Source organism: Amblyomma mixtum, chromosome 2 (genome assembly GCF_055824585.1).
Source record: "Amblyomma mixtum isolate Tamu chromosome 2, ASM5582458v1, whole genome shotgun sequence".
NCBI lineage: Eukaryota > Metazoa > Arthropoda > Arachnida > Ixodida > Ixodidae > Amblyomma > Amblyomma mixtum.
This window is the reverse complement of record NC_143013.1, coordinates 171,292,307-171,298,250: the sequence shown is the minus strand read 5'-3', so window position 1 is coordinate 171,298,250 and position 5,944 is coordinate 171,292,307.

Here is a 5,944-nt window from a genome sequence, read left to right as displayed (position 1 = left end):
CAAGTATAATGCGAACAGAATCGGGAACAGCGGGCAAACCTGTTTCACAGAGGACTGAATTTGGACTGAGTGTCAGCCATTAACAATCAAGCGCAGTGAACTGTTTTTGCAACAAAGGCGTATCCCAGTTATAAGAACTGAACCAAGATTAACGTGATATAGAGGAGAAAAAGAAATTAATGGGATACTCCATCGAACGCCTTGCGAGGTTAGTTTGCAGCAGTGATAATTTTTTTATGGGCGTCACTGAAGTACTACCACACTGTGCGCGCTATATGTAGATTAGACTGTATTGACCGGCCCCGTGTTAAACTGCAACACAGTCTCGCGGGTTCTATCCCTCCCACGGCTTTGAAATTTTGATGGAGGTAGAATTGTAGAGTCCCGCGTACTGTGCGTTGTTCAGTGCACGTCAAAGAACCCTAGGTGGTCGAAATTTCCGCAGCCCTTCACTGTGGGGCCCCTCATAGCCTAGGTCGTTTGGGACGTTAAACATCCATAAATTTAGCATAAACCAAACCAGACGTGCCGACGGCCCAGAAAAGCAGCACCATGAACCAACCAGGCTTTCGCGTGTCAACTTGGTTTAATTAACTACGTTAAAACCCTAACAATTTTTTCTCTGTGTTTTACAGTGCGTAAGGCCTCATAAACTCGCAATAAAAATTTAAAGGTCGCGTGCGCCACTGACTGAAGACAACATTGCCCACGTGGAAGCAATGGCGAAAACGTATCGGCGTGTGCACCTTAAGAAGATTTTTCTGGAAGGTAAAAAACGTAGCGCAAAGAGACGAGGACACAGAAAGACGGACAACACACGGCGCTTGGAACTTGGGCTTTTGTAGGGGAGGGTTTACGGCATAGTACAGGGGTCCTAAGGGTACGGGAAGGTTTCATTTCGGTGTGTGCAAAGCAGTTGGATGACATGATGAAAGGCAAGCGAATGATTGCTGCAGAAAATCACCTGCAACGGTGTGCCGAGAAGGGTGAAAGTTTACGGAACCGCCTTGTTACTGGCGATGGAACGTGGGTACTGCATTTCGCGTCGAATTCGAAGGATTAGAGCATAGTGTGGAAACACCCCGGTTAACCTATGACAGAAAATGTCGTTCTGTGCCATATGTAGGGAGAGTGATGTTAACGGTCTTCTAGGATCGCTGAGGACCCCTCCTATAGGAAATTTCATGCCACAACGTGGAATCATCAAAGCCCACAGTTGTTGTTCCACACTGTCACGCCTGCTGGCTGTCGCTGTCACGTCTGCTGGAAAACGCTGAAGAATTCTGAATGTGGACAATACGGTTATCTTCCACGACAATGCGAGGACTGGTGTTGCAATCTCGAGGGCCGAAAAGCTCCGGTCATTTCAGTGGGAGAGTCTATACCACCCGCCATACGGTCCGGACTTCGCCCCTAGTGATTTGCACGTTTGCGGTCCGCTGAAGAAGTTCCTGGCAGGACAGCGATTCACGTGCGACGAAAAAGCCAAGACAGCAGTCCGACGGTGGTTCCATACCTAGCCGGATGGATTCTACCACAGGGGTATCTCCTAACGTGGGGCTGCGGTGGGACAAATGTCAGGAGCGATGTGGGGACTACGTGGAAAAATAGCGTAAGGTCCGTTGACTAACACTTACACTTGTAATTACCTGTGTGTGCTTTAGTTTGCCTGAAAAAAATAGGAAAAAAGACTATGATTCGCCCTCGCATCATATATCCTCATTGTGGATACAAACAGGCGTGTATTCCACTGTTAATAATTCACGCCAACAAAACATTACTTCTCAACCGTGGTGCGGGTATCTATCGGGCATAGAGAAAGCACAAATTTTGAGCCCACCGTGTACACGTTTTCAAGAAAGAGCTACCAAATACGTTGCATTGGTACCGGAGTCATGCGTGCGCCACATGTGCCGTACAAGCGGTGCAGTGCGAGTTGCAGTGAGCATGACACGGTCGCATTTTGGAGCTTGCTGATGATGCTCACAGGAGGGAGGGAGTGGCAAAAAAAGAAATAGTGCTCTACATCAGGGATTCATTTAATATCACTACTCCATAGATCTGGCTGCTGCGTCCGCCAATCCCCGTACATTGCCTTGCTCGATCCGAACAACGATCTTCCACAATTGCAAAAATTTCACTTTTCAATTCATCAAAAAGCTATATTAGGTTCTCCTAATTTCTATGGGGAATAATAATGTCAGCAGTTCAAAAAAACAAAAAAAAAACAAAACAAACTCGTCAGCATAGGTCCATCCACAAAAGCAGTAGGAGTTGGTCTTCTAGTAAGAATATTTATCATCACTCAATGGTCACCTCTGGAAACCATTGATCTCCGGTGATATCGTAATCGCACATGTCAAAAACATTATGCTGGTAAGCATCTTAGCTTTCAATAATATTAACGACGGGGATACGAAATTTGTAATGTGTTTCACAGCACGTTTAAAACTCTGAGCGGAAGGGAAAAATGGGCAGCCAGATGTTAACCTGCAAGATTGCTATGCCTCGGCTTCTTCACCTATGCCTACAATGAAGTTGCTTGTTTTTTCTAACACAGTACATAATGATGAAGAAAAAAATTTAATTGGAAATAACACTGATGGTCCACCTATTCCTGGAGTCCATTGGACCTTGCAGCAATGCGCACAGTGTGTGCACAGTGTGAGTATTGTGTATCATAGTCTTCTGAGCGGATTGCGCAAACGCACGAATATGCGTTTGTTTCTGTTCTCAGATTTATTTCCTGCTCTTTGTCTCATTATTCATCCGCTGGGGTGTGTTGCCATCTGCATAGCCTACACTGTGAGGGGAAGCTCCCCTTCAGGGGATATCGCTCGATGAGTTACACACCACAAGCATAGCCAATGCTGTTTATTACGTGCAAACGAAGAACGCTAAAATATGCGAGAAAACAAATGAACGCGCACCGCGGTGCAAGCAAAGGGCAGTGTTAACACTAGCGGAGCAACACAGTAGCGTCCGAGCTCCGCAACGGAGGGGCGGTTCTGACGGCTATGCTCAGATGAAACAAGACGCTCCTACAAACTGCTTGGAGACAGTCCAGCCTCATAGCTCACAAATGACACGGCCGCCGGTGTCGCAATCTATCACACCAGCTATTGGTGCAACGCTGCCGGTGGCCAGCCGTGAAGCAGCCGGGAAGGACGCCAATCCCGCAGAATGCGAATATCTCGCTTGTGGGTGGCTCGCGGCGCCGGAACCACGAAGTCCGTGGGCAGCACTCCCGCGCTGGTCTCCCCCGTGCGCTGGCCGTTCGGCCTTTTAGTGCAAAAGCGAAGGTACTTATACGGTAGTTACAGCGGAGGAAAAATCTTGCTTGCGCATTTTGCATCTTGCATGGTATCTTGGAACTTGGCAGTGCATCGAAGTTTGCCATAACTACTGGGACACCAAGCGGCAAGAATTCGGCTCGCGCCGACCCCGAAATTTGACCTCGGCCAATTTTGGGACAAAATCGGTATCCAACTGTAACTGACCGCGTCCGACTAGATGGCAAACTGTGAATTTGGCACCGGTCATTTTCAAAATTTGGCCCGGGAGACGCCCGAAGTTTCACCTTCGACGATTTGGACCAGAATCAATTTTCAATCAGAATTGGGCGTGCCCAAAACGATGGCGACCTCCATACTTGACCGGGACATTTCCGAAAATTGTCCCAGACGACCCTCGAAATGTCATGTATTGAACGATTTGGACAAATATCCATGTCCAACCAAACTCAACTTGCACGACACAATGGGGTCTTCTAAATCTGCCCCGGGTCATTTCCAAAAACCTGGTCCGGGCCACCTCCTAAAAAGTGATCCACAGCGTTGAGATTTCTGCCATTTATCGGCAATGGTGTCACTTGTGGCGTCACCCTTTAAGTCACTGCGCTTTTGTACATAACACATCGGTTTAAGAGGAGTTAAACTCTAGCTAATTTTTATCTAGCCTCTGGCGGGATGACAAGTATGGTCGCCTGCCTGCCGACGAAGAACTTGCCGTACATGCGCGGTGAACTCTCGAAAACACCCTTTCACACTCGAAATACGCCAGATGACTCCTGATTTGGCCGCGCAGCCGGTTGTTTGAAAGTCGCTTCGGTTCAGTGAATTCAATCCGGCGTGAAGGAGTTGCAATGAAATTCTTTCTCCAGCAGTTCATGGAAGGCATAGAAATTGAAAGCGTGTGAGTGGAATTAAAATTAATCTACTATGCGCGTATGATTTAGCGTCTGGGTCTCGTCTGCAGTACAGATAAGTTGGTTTTTTTATTTTTTACAGGGTATAAATTCCCAAAACGATGCAGGCAACTGGAGTCGCCATATTGTAGGGCTCCGGCACTTTCGTCCACTTTAGGTTCTTTAACGTTTAAGGACATAGCACAGCACACGGGACTGTAGCATTTCGCCTACACAAAAGTATGTCCGCCTCGGCCCTGACCGAAGCTATGTCGTTCGAGTCAGCGGCCAAGCCACATAACCACTGAGGCCCCGCGGACGACCTTGGAAGACTTATCTCCACATGAGCCTTTCGATATAGGATGATTTATTGACAGCGCGCAGGCTGGCACCCCACATAAAGATCGGATGCTTCGGTCTCATTTGAAGGTTGATAACTCTAACGTATTCTAGTACTTTCATAGGTGAGTCTGTCAGTCTATGCTGGTTATATGTCTTGTTCATCGTGTTTATCTGCAGTGCTTCAATTTTGATGAGCTTAGCCATTAACAGGTGCTGAAAGGATTGATTGCACTCTCGAAAGAAAGCAATAAATTTTTTATTAGGGAGAAGCTGTTTCAGGGGCTGCTTATTAAAAATCAGCTGATTGCATGCCCTTAATTTTCAGGTATTGCACTGGTTGCCCATTGAAGTTCGACCTTCATTTGTAGGCAATATTAAAGTCGCTGGAATCGTTCACCGCATTATAGCCAAAAATGTGTAGCCGTCTTATTACAAATAAAACATAGGAATAGAAGCTGTCAGGTCTTTATGGTTATTGTTGTTGAGAGGAACACTGGCGGAGAGATCAGCTTCACCATTTTACCTCACATTAGCTTTCCTGCACTTCAACCCTTGGCCGCAAGTATGGTACCTCAACAGATGCCAAGCGAAGGAAACCTACGGCTCTTGGAAAACGCATTCTTCGCATAGTTCAAATCTGCCTAACAAAAATAACACACGAGAAGATTTTAATACTTTTTTATGCGTATTTGTAGATTAATACCGACTTATAAGAGTACAGATTGATACATATATTTAAAAAATTTTCCGTTGGCGCCAGTTATAATATGAGATGACACAATCGCTCTGGCACAGCCCAGAGTAGATGCTAAACACAGTGGGGAGAACCTGGAGCTTTCGAATGTCATTGTGACAGCAGGAGTCTCAACGAAATGCAGGAATATATGCAGGCTACGTAGGAAGTAAATTTTAAATAATTTTTTCTCATGAAGTTGAAATTTTCAACGCTGCCTCTCATTGTAAGTTGTCAAACAGGCTACTAAAGACTACGTTGCTTTACCATACGGGCACTGCCAGTACACTTATTCTTTTCTGCCAGCTGAATTTTGTTTTGCATGCACGTCTCTTGCTCTTCGCTTTGTTGATTTTTTCAGTATTTTAAAAGAGGCATGGAGGTAAAAGATGTAACTTCAAAATTTAACTCAAGCGCTACCCAGTGCCCCTGTCTGGAATATGGGTGAAGCGGGTGGTGGTTGCGTGGTAATGATTTTCTTGCTCCGCTATCTTATATTATGCTATGCTGATGAAGGCAAAGTATTGATAACTGTTATATACGTGTAGCCTGTGGAACCTAGCAGCGGAAATCAAAATGATGTTTCATAAATCAAATAGTGAGAAACGCTTTATTTTTCATACGTGATAAGCACTATGTTTTCCTCTCGAGCTCCTTTCGTTTAGGAGCTTCATCTTACTGCG